The sequence below is a fragment of the Leuciscus leuciscus genome, assembly GCF_965113295.1.
Source record: "Leuciscus leuciscus genome assembly, chromosome: 8".
NCBI lineage: Eukaryota > Metazoa > Chordata > Actinopteri > Cypriniformes > Leuciscidae > Leuciscus > Leuciscus leuciscus.
In genome coordinates, this window is record NC_138732.1 from 6,952,067 (window position 1) to 6,973,580 (window position 21,514).

Sequence of the window (21,514 nt, forward strand, 5' to 3'; positions counted from 1 at the left end):
AGAATAAAAAAACGTAGAAAATCCATCCATCAAAGCTGTGATATGGATTCTACTTCCCAGAAAGTTCCCAGAAATGTATCTTGACAAACTTTGCTGTTTTACTTCATACAAAGATTATATGTATTGGTTTGAGTTTATTAGTTCCTTACATTCAAATTTGAATTGTATTTTTGCGTCATATTTGCTATATCTCAAATGAACTGGAATTTAAAAGACAATGTCAATTCGGTTATGAATGGTATGAGTATGTGCAAATTTGTAAGAATAGGCCGTTCATGTGCATATAGTCATGTTTTGGGAAGCGGGTCTTGCTGTAGGGAATTGAAGAGGAAGATTGAAGGAATTGGGGAGTTGTGTGATTAAACTGGCAGAGCCCTGGAGAGGATTCAGTCGGCCTCGATTGGTAGCGAGAGAGGTAGAATGGGTTATGACAGGAACAGCAGCGGTAGCAGGGCTTTCATCTGGAAAAGGTCCTCATTAGAGAGGGAGACGAGTATGAGAGCGCAGCTGTGGTCTACCTACACACACACACACACACACACACACTCGCAAGCTCCACTCAACTCTACTGCACACCAACTCAAACTCAATAAAACACTTTCCTAAAGATGCAGATTCCAAAAGAAACTGGCATATAGGACTTCATCACTCCTGAAACACACACACACACACACACACACACACACACACACACACACACACACAGGTAAATAGATTTCCTCTGGGGATAGAAACGGGGTGGTCAGAACACTAATGATGGTGAGATGGTGAAAGGTGAGCGGTCAGGTTTCTCTCCGCTAGATTACACAAGTCATTAGGAAAACGTCCAGTTACACACAACAACAACCGTGTGTGTGTGTGTGTGTGTGTGTGTGTGTGTGTGTGTGTGTGTGTGTGTGTGTGTGTGTGTGTTTGTTTTTGTGGTTTACGAGGACTTTTGACCTGAATACGCACCGCACTATGGGGACATTTGGGTTTATGAGGACAGAGGCCATGTCCTCATAAATCCGACAGCGTAGATGTCATTTACTACGTTCCAGAAGCTCCCTCTCAAAGTTTGGCGCCATGTCCTTACATACCACAAAACCCTGAAATTTTACCATACACAGTGTATCCCTGATTTCGAGAGTGCGCCCCTGTAGCCAGGTCCTGGTATTACACCCGCGTCATCAAAAATTTGCATCTTTTACACAAGTGTATTCTTTGGGGCCTGTGATTGGTCAGATCGGTACCGGTAGGCGGGAAATCGCGAAAACAAGATGGCGCCAGTGGGCGGAGCTTCAATCAGCTTTAGTGATTGGTCAGATCGGTCCCGGTAGGCGGGAGATCGCGAAAACAAGATGGCGCCAGTGGGCGGAGCTTCAATCAGCTTTAAAATGTGTAGCAACTTAATGCAAAATACTAATTATTTAAGTATTTTTGCCTGTAATTTATTAATTTTGCATTAAATATATGATAAATAAATAAATAAAATCCCGTTTATATTATGATAAGTACAACGTAATCAGAGGTGTAGTCATTCGTCGTCACGTCATTTCCTGTTTGGACTGGACAAACTCTGCACCTGAGAAGACATCTGTGGACCTGATGAAGGCAACTGTTATCCAAAAGGTAAGTTATAACGTTGTTTAATTGCTTCTCTAATAGCATGTGGGTCCGGTTGGCTTGTTTGTGCATGTTCTGTATGCTCTTCGCTGCTCGTTTTACAGTTAGAAAGCAGCTAGCGCGTGATGCTAACGGTGCTAGCGGACCTATAGTGATTCTGTTTACAGACTGACATGAGGGAATCAGCGATGCTTGTCATTTTAAACTCGTTTTCGATTGCACTATATTTGTAACTGCTACCTTTTCTGATCTCATAAAATAGTCTAGCCATCATAATAACGCGTTGTCATGACTACAGTATGTGAAGGGGAGGCTATTTCACCCAGTACAGTATCCTGATATGCTACTGTTAATATTACTACAGTTATGCTTGCTTTAAACACATTAAGACACAAATATGTGCTCATATTACTCCTGACTATAATAAAATATACTCTGAATATTATTAGAACTGTCAGTCTGATTCAGTCTTATTAATACTGTCACTATTATTGCCTATAATGTATCAATTGTGAATGAAATCTATGAATGAATAGTTATTATCAATTAACATATTCCTTAAATATCATATAATAATAAAGTATTAAAATAACTTGAATGCTGTTTACCATAATTGATCAATTTATTTAAAACAAGCTTTTTGAATAATATGTCAAATGAAATGCAATGGTCGTGATTAATGAGAGTCTTTTTCTATGCGTGCAGACACATGAGATGATGACTGAAGTGAGTCAGTGAAGGAGAAGATCAAGATCTGGAAGAGGACATGCCGTTTACAGACAAAGATGAGCTCCAGGGCAGATTCAGCAATCATTATAAAGGTGAGTTCAGGGTTTCCATGCTTAAGCAGTGCCATGCGACCAGTGTTCCTCAGAAACAGATTATTTGCCACTGTTATCAGTCCCTGAATTATGATTGTGTGTGTAAGAAGTGAGTCACGATCACTTACTGTACATCTAGCACAGGCGCAATGTCTCGTATCACTCTCATACATACACACACTTGAACTCAGTGCCGTCCAAATGTATCTAGTTACCAGTGTCCCAGTAAAACTAGTGTCCTCATAGACCAGTATTCTGTTAAACTTACACAACACACTCAGTCAAAGTCAAACATCAGGATCATGTTCTTATGATGTCCTCATAAATCTAGTGTCCTCATAGACCAGGATTCTGTTAAACTTACACAACACACTGAGATTCTTCAGTCAAGTCAAACATCAGGAACATGCTCTTATGATGTCCTCATAAAACGGTGTCCTCATAAAACTGGTGTAAAGCTACACACAACCTGACACACTGGAATGAAAACACATGTAATGTGATGCATAAAAGCCGTGAACATTACCTTGTGGTAGCATTTAAATATTGATTTGAAAACTTTAACTATTTTGAAATCTTGTATATTATCTCAAATCAGTATTTCATGTGCAAATATTTATTGATAGGTAGCTGTGTATCAGGACCCTTATTATCCTGTCAGTTTATTTTTTATTAATTACTGACTGACTGTACATTATCCTTTATATATTCCATTTATAATGCTTTTTTTAAACTCTTAGGTGAAGTGTTTCTGTATGTAACGCTTAATTTCATATTCTCAGATGAGCCATAAGAGCCAGTGGTCATCAGGCAGTGATTGTGCTGCTCTTACTGTGGGACTAGACAAGGTAAGTGAGAGTTGTGCTGGAAGAGAACGAGCAAACGAAGCAGAGACATCTGTGAGATCTAGTGTTCACATATTTACACCACTGTTTCATGTCTAATGTTATGTTTTGTAGACTCTCAGTGAGGTTGAACCCTCCACTCTCGAAATGAAGAGTCCGTCCCCGTCCCATTCAGAAGTCAGAGATGTACAGAAGGTATTGTTTTTTTGGAAATCAAATTAGGGATACAGCGATATGAACATTTGGGCCGATAACTGATCATTCTTTATATTCGAAAGCCGATATCTGATATATTAGCCGATGAATCTAAATCCAAAATGTGATATACTTTGAAAGCCTGATTACAAAAACGAAACGCACATCATTTAAAGCCAATGTCCCAAACACTTCAACATAAATCAAACATATACAGTACAGTGGCCTAATGTAAGATTCCTTAACTTTTAAAATGAATTTTACATTCATATTTCCAACTTTCTTTATAAAAAGGTTTCATCTTGTTAGTATTAGTTAACATGAACTAACAATGAATGAACAATACTTCTACAGGATTTACTTAATGTTTATCTTACTTAACGTTAATCTCAACATTTTCCAAGACATTTTAGGATCCAGTGTTGTATCTGTTAATTTAATACACTGTGAACGAACATGAATTCGCATATTTTATTAACTCACATTAACAAAAGTTTTTCAATATGAAAAGCAATTTCACTAAATGAATTGAATAGCTCTATTTGGAAATAATTAATCATTCTAGAATGATTGGTGTGATTTTGTAGGGGTTTGCATCTGCATAGAAAATAATAAATTGCAAGCAGAGATAAAAAAAATTAACAAAGATGTGAAATAAACAATGCCTCATATATTCCAGGTAAGTCTAACAGCATTTAGGTACAGAACTTGAGGAATCAACTGTAAAATAACACGGCAGAGTCTTTATATAGCCTGACTTCACAGAGGCCTATACTGCAATGTCACTACCACAGATAGGTATGAATGATAAAGCAATACATTGTGCAGCCCTACAAGTTAATGTTCATGGCTTTAATGCATCACATTACATGCATGTTCATTACAGTGTGTCAAGTGTGTGTGTGTGTCTTACACCTGTTTTATGAGGACACCGTTTTATGAGGACATCATAAGAGCAATGTCCTGATGTTTAACTTGACAGGAGAATCTCAGTGTGTTGTGTAAGTTTGACAGAATCCTGGTCTATGAGGACACTAGTTTTACCGGGACACACATATGGAATATTAGGATCGATACTGATAACCCATAATTCACAGCTCATTGTGGCTAATACCAATAGCGAAAACTATTTGTGCTTGTCAGATTAAATATAATCATTGAAGTTGGTAAAAAATAGCAACCTCTGTTTGGCTTTCAATAAGTGATACTAAAATTAGTATTTATTTGTCTTTTTTATATATTTTTACTACTTTTTTTTTCAGATGATAACTCTGAAGAATCAGATGAAACCTGAACAAGATACAGCAACTCTAAAGGTATCCAATAAGTTAATGTAATAACTCTGTTTCCTCAGAAACAGATTATTTGCCACTGTTATCAGTCCCTGAATTATGATTGTGTGTGTAAGAAGTGAGTCACGATCACTTACTGTACATCTAGCACAGGCGCAATGTCTCGTATCACTCTCATACATACACACACTTGAACTCAGTGCCGTCCAAATGTATCTAGTTACCAGTGTCCCAGTAAAACTAGTGTCCTCATAGACCAGTATTCTGTTAAACTTACACAACACACTCAGTCAAAGTCAAACATCAGGATCATGTTCTTATGATGTCCTCATAAATCTAGTGTCCTCATAGACCAGTATTCTGTTAAACTTACACAACACACTGAGATTCTTCAGTCAAAGTCAAACATCAGGATCATGTTCTTATGATGTCCTCATAAATCTAGTGTCCTCATAGACCAGTATTCTGTTAAACTTACACAACACACTGAGATTCTTCAGTCAAAGTCAAACATCAGGATCATGTTCTTATGATGTCCTCATAAATCTAGTGTCCTCATAGACCAGGATTCTGTTAAACTTACACAACACACTGAGATTCTTCAGTCAAAGTCAAACATCAGGATCATGTTCTTATGATGTCCTCATAAATCTAGTGTCCTCATAGACCAGGATTCTGTTAAACTTACACAACACACTGAGATTCTTCAGTCAAGTCAAACATCAGGAACATGCTCTTATGATGTCCTCATAAAACGGTGTCCTCATAAAACTGGTGTAAAGCTACACACAACCTGACACACTGGAATGAAAACACATGTAATGTGATGCATAAAAGCCGTGAACATTACCTTGTGGTAGCATTTAAATATTGAAATATTGATTTGAAAACTTTAACTATTTTGTAATCTTGTATATTATCTCAAATCAGTATTTCATGTGCAAATATTTATTGATAGGTAGCTGTGTATCAGGACCCTTATTATCCTGTCAGTTTATTTTTTATTAATTACTGACTGACTGTACATTATCCTTTATATATTCCATTTATAATGCTTTTTTTAAACTCTTAGGTGAAGTGTTTCTGTATGTAACGCTTAATTTCATATTCTCAGATGAGCCATAAGAGCCAGTGGTCATCAGGCAGTGATTGTGCTGCTCTTACTGTGGGACTAGACAAGGTAAGTGAGAGTTGTGCTGGAAGAGAACGAGCAAACGAAGCAGAGACATCTGTGAGATCTAGTGTTCACATATTTACACCACTGTTTCATGTCTAATGTGATGTTTTGTAGACTCTCAGTGAGGTTGAACCCTCCACTCTCGAAATGAAGAGTCCGTCCCCGTCCCATTCAGAAGTCAGAGATGTACAGAAGGTATTGTTTTTTTGGAAATCAAATTAGGGATACAGCGATATGAACATTTGGGCCGATAACTGATCATTCTTTATATTCGAAAGCCGATATCTGATATATTAGCCGATGAATCTAAATCCAAAATTTGATATACTTTGAAAGCCTGATTACAAAAACGAAACGCACATCATTTAAAGCCAATGTCCCAAACACTTCAACATAAATCAAACATATACAGTACAGTGGCCTAATGTAAGATTCCTTAACTTTTAAAATGAATTTTACATTCATATTTCCAACTTTCTTTATAAAAAAATGGCAATACTTTATAAAAAGGTTTCATCTTGTTAGTATTAGTTAACATGAACTAACAATGAATGAACAATACTTCTACAGGATTTACTTAATGTTTATCTTACTTAACGTTAATCTCAACATTTTCCAAGACATTTTAGGATCCAGTGTTGAATCTGTTAATTTAATGCACTGTGAACTAACATGAACTCACATATTTTATTAACTCACATTAACAAAAGTTTTTCTCTGTTAGTTCATGTTAGTTAATGCAATAACATATGTATTGTGAAGTTTTACCAAAACATCTATTGCCTTAATAATAATAATAATAATAATAAATCAAATGAAATTAAAATGCAAACAAGTTATTAGACAACATTAAACTTAAAATGAAATGGCCTAAAGAGCTGAAGGAACACCCCTAAACTGAGGCTTTGTTAGATGGTTTTAGCTCAACGGAACACAACCTATATATGATAAATTAGATATTTATACAAAAGAAACACAATATTACAACTTATACTTGCACAAAATCATGCACAGATTAACTTGAGCTATTATTAATAGTAATCAACTATTACATAGTGAAACTCCTGTTGTGGATGCGCTCCTCCCAGGACAACACGCTGAAACACAGCAACTAAACCCAAAGAATTCACGACGTTTTTAATGCAATAGTTTGCTCATTATAGTGTTATGTATATATGACAGTCCCAATCATAATTAATGTTTTGCTGACCACCGGTAGGCCTACAGTGAAGTGTTTACTGCAGCATTCATTAACTCAGCCAAATGCATCCTATATGAGATAAATCAGATATATAACAAAAATAAAAAATATTACAACTTACAATTCCACAAGCGAACTCTCCCTGTAACAATGCGCTGATTTCACAGATTTGTGATTCAAACATTTCAAAACCATCATGGTGAACAGCGCACATCTGAAGCTGAAGGAAGTAATCCATTATTTATTAGTGTTAATATAGCGGCCTAATTTTCTTATCGGATTGACAATGATAACATTAATAATGAGCATTATTTTCATGCATCCCTGATTGGTTATGACCATATATTTATAGGGTTTTAACTTTATACTTGATTACAACTTATGTCACAGTGTTTTAAATCTTAAGTCACTGTTTGAAATGTCCCATCATACCTGAATTAGTTTGGCGTCATCAGCCTTCTTTTGCTCAAGTATATCATTGATAATGTGAAATTGTTTTAATTTTATGTTTTATGACAGTGATCAGTCAGTGTTAATGGAGTCAAGTATCTGTGCTGCTTCATTTGGAGAATCTCTGAATCCTTTGTATCTAATAGATGTTTATTTTTTCTTTCTTTGCCTTGCTTTCAGGTGAGCCCTGAGAAGGAACAATCATCATTGGAGGATCAAGACTGTGTTGAGATGGTAATAAAAAGAGCATTGCATCATTTTATGAAATGCTAGTCTAGTAAGAACTTTTTCACATCATCTTTGGGGCTGTTTTACACCTGGTCATTTCATTGTCAAAACAATTCCATTTACACTTGGCCACATAAATGTGTCTGCACAAAACAGACATAAATCCGATCTTCATTTCCCGCGCTATATCAGATTTAACGGTGTTCACGTCATCGAAAGCTACCGCTATGAGCAGCATTTTTTGTATCAGCTAATTTTAAGATCAATAGGAGAGAGAGTAGCATCAGCACTGGTAAAATCATTTATTCTCACTACTTTTAATGAAGATGACTGTGTGTTGAGCATCTGCGACTTACTTTAATTTATTTTTAGTTTGTATTTTGTGCATCAGCATGCTGAAGAGATCCTCAGCTACTCATCTGCAGTGATGCGTGTTGCAGAAGCGCTGTCATATCTCACTATATCGTGTCATATAGCCTAAAATACGCTCTCACCTGTTTATTATTTGGCATTTTTGGGAGGAGTAAAATTCATAGTGTTACCATTAATTTACTCTAGTGACCCACCACAGTCTAATCTGTCCCTCCACAGTTTGAACCAAAAGAACCGAAAATATTTTTACGCCTCATAATAACATAAATTGTCTTTGTTTTTTGCGCAATTGCTTTGGCAAAGCATCTCTCAAACATATTAAAATCAAAAGCACAACATGGCTTAATGCCCTTATCAAATCGCAAAAGACGATAAGAAAGTAAGTCTGTAGTCTGTTGTGCTGCGTGTTCCAAACTGAAGAGCACACTTTGCTCGCTCGATCAGCTCATGATCTGGCTTTTTCCATGCCTCGTTCCACAGGGAATGAATGCAGTGAACTCCATCTCTGCATGTGCCATAAGTTTAACATGCATTTGGGAACGCAACCAGCACCAGTTACTCTCTATTTTCACATTCGCATTATATCCACATTTTTTGTGGTAATCCAATTTTGCAATAAGATGCGTTTATAAACCTGTTTTCACTTAAACTGCAGGTTTCTGCCAGTATAACAGCTTAAGTGAAGAAATTAAGAAAGTATTATAACCTCTTATTGTAAAATAATATACTCATTATAAAATATAAATTTTTCATTGACAGTATTAGTATATCACTGTCTAGGCGATAATTCTAATAATAGTGATCTTAGTGAAGTATTATAGTTGTTATTAATATGATTATTATTATTAAACGGTGCCATTTGTCATGTTTCATAAATGACTTCTGAATACAGGTTAAACTGAAGATGTTCTTGTTTTAAATGTCTCTTTTTCTTTAAGATGAGATCAGTATGACGGACTCTGATGCCAGTGATCCTGATGAAAGCGGTTCTGAAGGTGATGTTCCTGCTGGAGCTGCAGGCGTCTCCAGTAATGTTGGTATGTGTCAACTAATGCTGGGTTACACACCAAAAGATTTTTTACATCTTATAAGATTTTCAAAATGTGATAGACCACAAACATGAGGACAAAAAATCCTAGATTTAACCGTTTTGCTCCTATAGTGTGTGGTGTGCCATGATGTGAAAAGACCGTGAGGGTTGGGTATCGTTTAAATTAACGATTCCGATTCTGCTTATCGAATCCGGTTCTTAACGATTCTTGGTTTCGATTCCAATATTTATTGGAGAGAAAAAAGAGAGCAAATACTTTTTTCTACCTTTTATTCTTGTTACATTTAGGCTATTACCAGTAAAACTGTGACAATGCATCTTAATTTACAATATACTGTATATATATAACACTTTAAGGAATTATAGACTCGACTCGTATTAATTGTCTGATGTATTTATTCATGATCTCTATTTTAAACAAAACTGGTTCTCATTTTATCCAGAATTATGCGGCTCTAGTTTTGTACCTGAGTGTGAGAGACTGCTATTGCTGCTGCTAGTAGCTTTATCTGGTGTGTGGAAACCTGTGGTACTGCTGTTGAGAGATCGCACCGAATCAAATGCGCTGCATTCCTTCAAATTGACCCTGTGTTGCAGCAAATGTTTCATCATATTGGAGGTGCTTCCTCCCTTGCATGAAATGTCTTTCTTGCATGTGATACAATTCGCTGTATTTTCATCTTTTTTTGAAAAGCTTAACCAAACTTTTGAACGTCTGCTGCGCTCCGCCATCGTAAATATAATGTACAGCGCATGTGCGGCAGGCAGGTCCTGGCAGATCAATACAACTGTAAACAAATGCTCACTGCCATTCACCTCGCGCATGTGAGCATCACCAAAGTAAGGAATCGATAAGCGGAATTGAAGTGCGCACGTCTTATCGAATCCCCTGTTTTTGGCATTTTGGAACCGGTTCTAGATACCCAACCCTAAAGACCATGCAATCAGAGTCTCGACTGTTAACACTCTAGAGACCTCAGAATAAGCATGGCGGACGATATGCAGGAAGAAATTGCAATGATAGTGTTTGGAAAAGTTTTACACAACACGTTGTGTAAACATTTGTTCCACAAATCAACAAGCTGATCCTCCATCTCTGCTGTCCACATCAATTTCACTTTGTGCCGCCATGACTGCGTTTGTTATGCTTCCTTCTTCCTTCATCTCGCTTTCTGATTGGATATTGTTTCCTTTCACGTGATAATCTCCAGAGCATGCGCGCGTTTGTCCTTGGGCTTCCCCCCACATTTCAGGATTTCTGATCGTAAATATTCAACATGTTGAATATTTGCGATTCGAGATCAGGGCGGCTCCGACGTTCTTCCGATCAGGTTCGGACACTCTTAACACACCTCACACCAAGGGAAAATCTGATAAGATAATCTATAACCATCAAGATAATCGGGACACAGCTAGGATTGTCAGAAGGGGGAAATCGGCCCAAAATCAGCTTGATTATCTTTTGGTGTGTACCCAGCATAACAAGTTTGTGTTTATGAACATGTTTATTATTATTTTAAACCAATATATATTGTGGTACAATTTTACGTTAGTATTTTCACCAAAGAAAAATGGTTTTAAGCCAGTTATATACACTGAACAAAATTATAGATCTAACTCAAAGTTCTAAGACTTCTTCTATGTACCCAAAATGCCTATTTCTCTCAAATATTGTTCAAAAATCTGTCTAAAGCTGTGTTAGTGAGCACTTCTCCTTTGCCGAGTTAATCCATCCACCTCACAGGTGTGGCATATCAAGATACTGATTAGACAGCATGATTATTGCACAGGTGTGCCTTAGGCTGGCCACAATAAAAGGCCACTCTAAAATGTGCAGTTTTATCACACAGCACAATGCCACAGATGTCGCAAGTTTTGAGGGAGCGTGCAATTGGCATGCTGACAGCAGGAATGTCCACCTGCTGTTGCCCGTGAATTGAATGTTCATTTCTCTACCATAAGCCGTCTCCAAAGGCTTTTCAGAGAATTTGGCAGTACATCCAACCGGCCTCACAACTGCAGACCACGTGTAACCACACCAGCCCAGGACTTCCACATCCAGCATCTTCACCTCCAACACCGTCTGAGGCCAGCCACCCGGACAGCTGCTGCAACAATCGGTTTGCATAACCAAAGAATTTCTGCACAAACTGTCAAAAACCGTCTCAGGGAAGCTCATCTGCATGCTCATCGTCCTCATCGGGGTCTCGACCTGCAGTTGGTCGTTGTAAACGACCTGCGTGGGCAAATGCTCACATTCGATGGCGTCTGGCACTTTGGAGAGGTGTTCTCTTCACGGATGAATCCCGGTTTTCACTGTACAGGGCAGATGGCAGACAGGTTTGCTGATGTCAACATTGTGGATCGAGTGGCCCATGGTGGGGTTATGGTATGTGCAGGCGTATGTTATGGACAACGAACGCAGGTGCATTTTATTGATGGCACTTTGAATGCACAGAGATACCTTGATGAGATCCTAAGGCCCATTGTTGTGCCATTCATCCACGACCATCACCTCATGTTGCAGCATGATAATGCACGGCCCCATTCTGCAAAGTTCTTGCATGGCCACCATTACTCACCGGACATGTCACCCATTGAGCATGTTTGGGATGCTCTGAATCGGCGTATACGACAACGTGTTCCAGGTCCTGCCAATATCCAGCAACTTCACACAGCCATTGAAGAGGAGTGGACCAACATTCCACAGGCCACAATCAACAACCTGATCAACTCTATGCGAAGGAGATGTGTTGTACTGCGTGAGGCAAATGATGGTCACACCAGATAATGACTTGTTTCCAGACCCCCGACACCCCCCAACCCCCAACCCCCAAACCCCAAACCCCAACCCCCCGACACCACACAAAACTGCACATTTTAGAGTGGCCTTTTATTGTGGCCAGCCTAAGGCACACCTGTGCAATAATCATGCTGTCTAATCAGTATCTTGATATGCCACACCTGTGAGGTGGATGGATTATCTCGGCAAAGGAGAAGTGCTCACTAACACAGATTTAGACAAATTTGTGAACAATATTTGAGAGAAATAGGCCTTTTGTGTACATAGAAAAAGTCTTAACTTTTAGTTCAGCTCATGAAAAATGGGGGCAAAAACAAAAGCGTTTAGAATTTTGTTCATAGTGTATGTATATATATATCATACTATAGTGCAGGGTTCACCAATCTCAGTCCTGGAGGGCCGCTGTCCTGCAGTGTTTAGCTCCAACCCCAATTAAACACACCTGAACCAGATAATCAAGGTCTCACTAGGCATACTAGAAACTTTCAACCAGGTGTGTTGGAGCTGGTTGGAGCTAAACTCTGCAGGACAGCGGCCCTCCAGGACCGAGATTGGTGAACCCTGCTATAGTGTGTCAGTAGATAATATTAGATTACATTTCTAAACATTCCTTTTGCCATTAATTGTAAAAATCAGTTATCAATAATCAGATATTATTATAAATAACAATTTTTCTAGAACAAAATTAATGGAATCAGTACCAAACCAATAAGTTTATCATGTTCATGTTGGTCAAAAACTTTAAAAAGGAGATGTTTAACACAACATTCCATCTCCAGAATAATGAGTGTCATTTGAAATGTAATTTTTAGATATCAGATGTATAACCAGTTTTAAGTTCTAGATGCAGGTTTGAGTTACATCTGAGTTTCTGATCTGTCTATAACTGATTTCCTACAGGTGTTCAGAAGATGCCCATCGAGAAACCACTGAAGTTCCTCAAGGTACCTGAGGTTTAAATCAGAATATGACCACCATTGTAAGTACATGAGCTCTCATATAGTTAGAGTTTACTAAAGCATGTATTCTTCTGTACAGAGAATGAATGTGAGGTAGGAATAGAAAACCTTGTGGAAAGGACAAAAAGTGTGCTGGTCAAATGCTGAAGTTACAGCTGCAATTGAACATTTTAAGGCACATACACTCACCTAAAGGATTATTAGGAACACCATAGTAATACTGTGTTTGACCCCCTTTCGCCTTCAGAACTGCCTTAATTCTACGTGGCATTGATTCAACAAGGTGCTGAAAGCGTTCTTTAGAAATGTTGTCCCATATTGATAGGATAGCATCTTGCAGTTGATGGAGATTTGTGGGATGCACATCCAGGGCACGAAGCTCCCGTTCCACCACATCCCAAAGATGCTCTATTGGGTTGAGATCTGGTGACTGTGGGGGCCATTTTAGTACAGTGAACTCATTGTCATGTTCAAGAAACCAATTTGAAATGATTCGAGCTTTGTGACATGGTGCATTATCCTGCTGGAAGTAGCCATCAGAGGATGGGTACATGGTGGTCATAAAGGGATGGACATGGTCAGAAACAATGCTCAGGTAGGCCGTGGCATTTAAACGATGCCCAATTGGCACTAAGGGGCCTAAAGTGTGCCAAGAAAACATCCCCCACACCATTACACCACCACCACCAGCCTGCACAGTGGTAACAAGGCATGATGAATCCATGTTCTCATTCTGTTTACGCCAAATTCTGACTCTACCATCTGAATGTCTCAACAGAAATCGAGACTCATCAGACCAGGCAACATTTTTCCAGCCTTCAACTGTCCAATTTTGGTGAGCTTGTGCAAATTGTAGCCTCTTTTCCTATTTGTAGTGGAGATGAGTGGTACCCGGTGGGGTCTTCTGCTGTTGTAGCCCATCCGCCTCAAGGTTGTGCGTGTTGTGGCTTCACAAATGCTTTGCTGCATACCTCGGTTGTAACGAGTGGTTATTTCAGTCAAAGTTGCTCTTCTATCAGCTTGAATCAGTCGGCCCATTCTCCTCTGACCTCTAGCATCAACAAGGCATTTTCGCCCACAGGACTGCCGCATACTGGATGTTTTTCCCTTTTCACACCATTCTTTGTAAACCCTAGAAATGGTTGTGCGTGAAAATCCCAGTAACTGAGCAAATTGTGAAATACTCAGACCGGCCCGTCTGGCACCAACAACCATGCCACGCTCAAAATTGCTTAAATCACCTTTCTTTCCCATTCTGACATTCAGTTTGGAGTTCAGGAGATTGTCTTGACCAGGACCACACCCCTAAATGCATTGAAGCAACTGCCATGTGATTGGTTGATTAGATAATTGCATTAATGAGAAATTGAACAGGTGTTCCTAATAATCCTTTCGGTGAGTGTATAACCAAAGGAAAACTGGCCACACTGACTGAATGCCAGCAGTGTAAGACCGCTGAGGATCCTTTCCGTGGGTTTTCAATTTCTGCCTCTCTCTCATTCTCTGTACAGAAGAATACATGCTTTAGTATTCTCTAAACACATGTAGGGCTGGGTACCGAGTTCGATACTTTTTAGGTACCGACCGAATTGCCTCGATACTATCGAGTATCGAAAAATGACTTGTTTTTCGGTACCATATTTCGATACCTAAGGGGTTAACTCGTCAACGTCAGTGCTCAAACAAATACATATGAAATGCACAACAACACGCCTAAAGTCGCTCGCGCACATACACGTGAACTCTACACACACGAGACGCGGGGAACTCTCCGCGCACATACTCATATGAGACGCGCGCGCACACAAACTGTCCACGCACACATTCTCATATGAGACGCGAGCACACACACACACAAACTCGCGCACATACTCAATGAGACGCGAGCACACACACTCACAATACCCTAAAGATGTCGATCAAAAGTGTGGATACATTTCTCCAGGCTCGATGCCAACAGCGCGCGATGCAGTATTTGTGGTAAAATAATTGCTGCAAAGACGGTACCGCGACAGATATGATGAAGCCCTTGACAGTGCACGAGTAAACATAAGAGCAGAAAGTTGCTCCGTCTTCGACTGGTAAATGAAGATATACCTTGTTGATCACTCTGACTGTGTTTATATTGCAATAATGACCTACTGAGTGTACACTGCCGTTCAATAATGTGTTGGTTGGTCAGAATTTTTTTTTCACTAAGGATGCATTAAAGTGATCAATAATGACCTTAAAACATGTGTAATGTTACAAAAGATTTCCTTTTTTTAAATAAATGCTGTTCTTTTGAATGTTTTATTCATCAAAGAATCATGAAAAAATGTATCGTAGTTTCCAAAAACTGTTTTCATATTTCTGGAGGATCATGTGACACTGAAGTAATGATTTTGAAAATTCAGCTTTGACAACACAGGAATAAATTACATTTTGAAATATATTCAAATAAGATTTTAAATTGTAATACTATTCCACAATATTACAAGTTTTATTGTATCTTTGATCAGACAAATTCAGCTTTGGTGAGCATGAGCTCTATATAAAAAAAAAAATATTTTGTTCCTTATGTATATGTATAAGGAATATTTTGTTCCTTTGTGCTTTTTTTGTTCCTTTGTGCACTGGCTAAGGAGCATGAGTCAAACTGAAAAAATAACACCAAGTTTTTCTGAGGTAAAGTGTTATGTAATCTTGTTAAAATGGATTTCATAAAATTGGTATCGAAAAAAGTATCGTTTAGGAACCGGTATCGAAATCAAGGTATCGGTATTGGTATCGAAATTTTTTGAACGATACCCAGCCCTAAACACATGAGAGCTTTTGTACTTACAATGATGGTTGTATTCTAATGACACTATACTCTTCTAGAGCTGATGTACAGCCCAAACTAACTTTGTTGAATACTTTTCCTGTTATCTCTGTAATTCTGCTTTGAAACTTGACAATTCTGTTTACATTTTCTGGAAATAACAGAATTGTCTTTTTAGGTAAACCGTCCCTTGTAAGTCGGTTTCTCTACATGTTGCAGCATATATTGCATGTTGAGTGAGTTCATTTTATACATTTCAAAGCCTGTTTAATGATATCTTTAAATTGTGCCTGTTTCCAAGGGCTGTTTTGTCAATCTTTTCGAAGTTTTGAATGGTTCATCTGTTTGTCATTTTAATATGTCAAAACAGTAATGATACTGTATGCTTTCTGAAAGATCACACAGTTGTGCAAGTTTTATTGACCATGTTTTTAAGTTTGTGGATGTCACTTTCCCCTTAAAATGGCATGACATGATTGTATTACATGGTAAAACTGAAAAAAACTCAATGTTTATGATGATATTATTGAATTCATAATTAAAGCACCTCTAAAACACTTCTGTCCCTGTAATGTTGCAAGTTGTTTTGTGTATTGTATTGGAGATCCGGTACTCTTTAATCACCTTAGTCTTGGTAATACACCGTGTTGTCAGGTTTGTGTGTGTGTGTGGGCATGTACCATTAAACACACTCGTCCTTATAATGTTGGATTATGCAGTTGTGTATTGTGTTTAAGATCCAGTCCTCTTAAATCACCTTAGTCTTGGTAATACACTGTGTTGTCAGGTTTGTGTGTGTGTGTGGTCATGTACCAGTAAAACACATTGGTCCCTGTAATCCACTGAAATGACATATTTAGTGTATTGTAAAAAGAGTGTCCTCATAATCAAGTTGGGCCCCAAAAATCACAATTATGTCATAGGCGGGAACATTTTAGGATGGGCGGGAATGTCCTTGTGTACCACCAAAATATCATATGGTCATATTTTCTGTTCTGTTGTGTGTATAGAACATTTGAAGTCAGATTTGTGATCTGCAGATTAAAACAAAATTTTTGATATTTGTATCATCACTGTAGGGCATTGGGAAAGGGGTGTCCCCATATACCACCACCAAACTTGTTTGGGCATCAGTGTCCTTCTATACCACAAAAACAAGTATGTGTGTGTGTGTGTGTGTGTGTGTGTGTGTGTGTGTGTGTGTGTGTGTGTGTGTGTGTGTGTGTGTGTGTGTGTGTGTGTGTGTGTGTGTGTGTGTGTGTGTGTGTGTGTGTGTGTGTGAGTGTATGCGTTTACTCAGCTATCTACATAAGAACATTACATAGACTTCTATTGTTTTTATATGCAGCTAGTTATAACACTTACCCTAACACAAAACTTTCTGCATTTTTATAATAAAAAAACAAAAACCTACTTACTTTATTGTTACTATGCCAATTTTACAAATGAGAACTTCGCCAAAAGGAGGTTTTGGGAGTTTTTGTCATGTTTTAGTTCAATTCTGAGAACAATTTTGTCCCTGAAATATGGTTAACCAGGTACAAGCGTGTGTGTTGCCTCGTGAACCCTACATTATGGGGACATGTCCTCACAAAGATGGCTATATCTGAAATCCTTGTCCTTATGGGGACATTTTTAATCATGATGTTTTTTGAAAATGTAAAAATGCAGAAAGTTGTCTGTGATGGGTAGGTTTAGGTGATAAAATATACAGATTTCTTCCATTCACCTTTGAACGTTACTGTTCTGTTGCAAGTGAGTCATCACTGGCATCATGTTAAGGCATCATGCATGCTATAGGAAATGAAAGGTAAAGAAAAGAATGATAGGTAAAGAAACCCACAGTGACAAGACACAGTCAGACCAAATGAGAATGTGCCTGTCAAAATGTGTGCTGCATTCAGGGTGAATAGTTTTGGTGACATAGTGATACTCTTTGTAAGCAACATTTAAATGCATCATATTCATGATTCTGACATGAAGGCAAACCAAAAGGCACCATGATTATGATGCTTAAGAAACATTTATTATTATCCTAACGGCATTTATTTGAAATATAAATCTTCATGTCACTTCTGATCAATTTAGTGCTATATATTTTATGCTTATTCAAAAATCAGCTCTGCAAAATGCAATAATACTCAGTGGTGCGTAAACTCTCCTGTGCATTTTATGGGAATAGTGATAGTTGCATGACGCACAGAGCATCCCAGATCGATTACTTTTGAGTTTCCATTTCAGTTTGGATGCTTTCTATAAGTCAGCTGGTTTTTGAACAGAGCTTACATCATTGTCCCAGAGAATGGCTGCATGTTAACATTTTATAATTCGCTTCATGACATTTTAGAATGATCAAATTTTAACAAGCAGACATTCCCTGAGACATTGCAGTCCATAATCCAGCTGTGTGCTGCCTGGACTGATTCTCTGAAGAAAGACTCATTGGATCGCCAGGCTCTGAGCTCAGGTGGTTCTGGGAGGAAGATGAAAGGATTGAGGGGGAAAGGTTAGCTGCCTTCCCTGTCTAATGCAAGGTAACAAAAGCACCATTGTGAGGGTGTCAGGTGCATTGTGGCAGCCCTGCGAGGCTTTAAGTGAAGCAAATTCAAACAATGCATTAAAGGACAGGAGAGCGAGAAGAAGGCAAGAGGGAAAAAAAACAGCAGGGGCCATTTTAAACAGGCTCGACAACAGAGCATTCGATGGGGAAAATGCAAGGTTTTGAAGGATGTTAGATTACCTGGAGGAATGCCATCACTGGAATTAAACCACTTCCAGGATTTACATGCATATGACATTTTCTATTGAACCTCTTGGTGTACACTATGTGCAATTTCATGAACTGACACCAATGCATATATGAATGCATCTGCACATATAATTACATTTTCCTGAATAAAATATGTGTGGTGCTTGCATGCGCCAAAGTGGGACGGAGTGACTGTCAGGCACATCCGAAAGTGAGTTTTGATTGAGGAACTTGTATATCTGTTCTGACTCAAGCCACAAACATTTCCAGACGATTCAGTCCAATTTGGTGAACTGATTCCTTCGTGACCTGGACATCACTATTTAACAGCAAGAAATGTCAAGAAATGTGTTTTATGCAATTTAGTTACGTTTCAGCTATAGCATTTGGGATTTGGGATTTGGAGGATATGGATTTATTATTAAGAAATATTTTCTTTTTTTGTGTACACAAACTATTTCATCCAAAAAAAAAAAAAAAACTATTTGCAAAGTACTGTGAATGTATTCCTATTAAGGAAATGTTTTTGTTTGTTTGTTTTTTCAAATGTTTTGGGATTTACAGAGTGGCATTGGCAAATAATAAAAATTCTTCCACTTCTACTCAACATGCTGCATGATATGATGCATCATTCATATCTGTAACACAACCAGGATAAGTTACACAATGAAGTTCAAAAGGTTAAGGATTGCTCAAAGACCGAACTGTATACAAGTATGAGCTATAATAGTGATCTTTGCCTTATCAAGCACTGCATTAAAATCAGCTTACTTCACAGAGACACAACTGGGCCAATTAGGAGTTATTTTCAGGTGAAATGTGCAAACAGGTCTGAGCACAGCGGGAAGGATTATGCTTCATTTTTCCTCACTGCTCCGAGAACAACTTAAGTGACTTGTGCTTTGTGACATGTGAGGAGTTCTTTGTGCTGGCTTTGAGGTGTTAAATGAATTCATCACGCTCGCTTGTGTAATTGCATATATGTGCCAGACAACACACACTCACACACACACACACACACACACACACACACACACACACACACACACACACACACACAGGCAAAACGGAGTAAAAATGAGGATGAATGAACGTGCTGCTGTTATTCTGCAGTTCTCTTCCCTCCACTGATCCCGGGTCTGTGATTCCAAACTCCCTGCCATATTGGAATATTAATAGCCTTCATTACATGAAATCTGATTTCATTGTGGTGCTGCAAAAGCTCGTAACATTTTAATTAACTTATTGAGCATATGGCCCAGCTCGCCGAGATGCAGCGTTGCAGGTATTACAGGCTCTCTGCTGCTCCTTTAAGAGACAAATAAACCGATTCAAAGGGTGAATATCAACAGAGCCCCATGTTCAAGATGGGATTTTTTGGGTGTTTTTTTTATAGTACATCTGCAGCATAAACACGTCTCTGTAACAGCAGGCATGAGATCTGTGCTGGAGTCGTTAGGATTTTATGCTCGAGTGGAGAACTAAATGCCCTGTGCATCTCTGAAAAAAAAAAAAAAACAATCACACACATCATCATCAGGTTTGAATTAGAAACAAACACGGCAGAATAATTCAACTCTTTCATGCGGGAACGGCAGCTCATTTTCACAGTTTTGTGAAATAATGCAGCCAATGTAGCTTCAGTTCAGCATGCAATAATGAAAGGGTGTGAGTGTGTGTGTGTGTGTGTGTGTGTTATCGACCCACTTGCTTTATTGGCTCCATTCAAAACTCACCCAGGCAGTTATGGTCACTCAGTCAGGACCTTGGATATGAACCAAACAAATGCATGCTATTATAAAGAGCTATCTGTGAGCTAATATGCAATTTTATGTGGCAAATTATTTTGGATATGAGCATAAGAAACATCAGGGTTCTGCCATTACATATCCTTTACTTATTTGCATTCTATTGAGAACCAACTCTATGGAAACATATTGTCATGTAAATGGCTTATGGGTAATGTAAAAATACTAATAATAATGTACACACATTATTAAATGTATGCTTGTAGATTGTAAATTCTGTCATATAATTATTTGCCATTTACATATTTTCTATTTATCATACCAAATCTGCATTTTGTTCCATAAAACTAAAGGGGAATTTGAAGAATCTCCATGCATTTCGTTTTACAGCGACAGTTCATTGTGACCAAGTCTCCAAAAGAGACATAAAAATATACGACCACATCCTCCAGTGCACACACTGGTGTGCTATATTCCAAATGTTCAATACAAAATCAATGTGTGGCAACAGAAAATACAGAATTTTAAAGTGCCCCTATAGTGCTTTTTCGGATGTTACATTTAATGTAGCTGTTTGTGACTGTAAAAGGTCTGCGAAGTTTAAAAAATAAAAGGGAACGATAATTGGAGTTATTGTCTCCCAAAAGAAAGAACCAATTCTGAACTGCCTGAACAAATTTGCATAATGCCAGTCTATGGTCTTCATTGGCTGTCTAATCATGGCCCTCAAACACTGTAGTTTTAGCTGAGACCTGGAAGAGTTTGGTTTGTGTTGTTGACATGTCGAGAAGACGCTGTTTTCTGCGCTGCGAAAGCAAATCAACTTTGCATTAAAGGATGAGGACTCGTGCTCGAATACGGTAAAACCGACGCCAACATTACTGTTCGTATCACTGTGTATCAAGTGCTAGGGAAGCATTTAGTTTCCAACATGAACTGTAAGCAGTCGACCAATCACAACAGACTGGGCCATCTGACCAATCAGAGTAGAAGAAGTTCTCGGAAAGGAGGGGTTAAGAGAGACCGAATCCTTTATTGAACAGTTTCAGACACTTTGAGAAAAGAGGTAATTCTGCAATCTATATTATGTGAAAGCGAAAGTGTTTTTTGACCTTGAATGCATGTAAACCTATTGTAGGAGACTCCAGAACAAAATTAGGAATCTTTAAAATAGCACAATAGGGGTACTTTAAAGCATTTTTCACATGGTTTTTA

At 38.3% G+C, this 21,514-nt stretch overlaps 1 long non-coding RNA gene across 2 annotated transcripts; it reads left to right on the forward strand.

Annotated features, from left to right (window-relative positions):
- The first annotated feature begins 951 nt into the window (after positions 1–951).
- LOC309504872 lies at positions 952–17,075 on the forward strand. 2 transcript variants are annotated; one of them, XR_014208215.1, is made up of 6 exons: positions 952–2,426; positions 4,729–6,130; positions 7,767–7,820; positions 9,125–9,223; positions 12,941–13,019; positions 13,778–17,075. It is a non-coding gene; the product is annotated as an uncharacterized lncRNA (long non-coding RNA). The 2 variants fall into 2 exon arrangements; XR_014208216.1 differs by lacking the exons at positions 952–2,426; positions 4,729–6,130 and having other exon boundaries at positions 7,191–7,820.
- Positions 17,076–21,514: the final 4,439 nt, after the last annotated feature.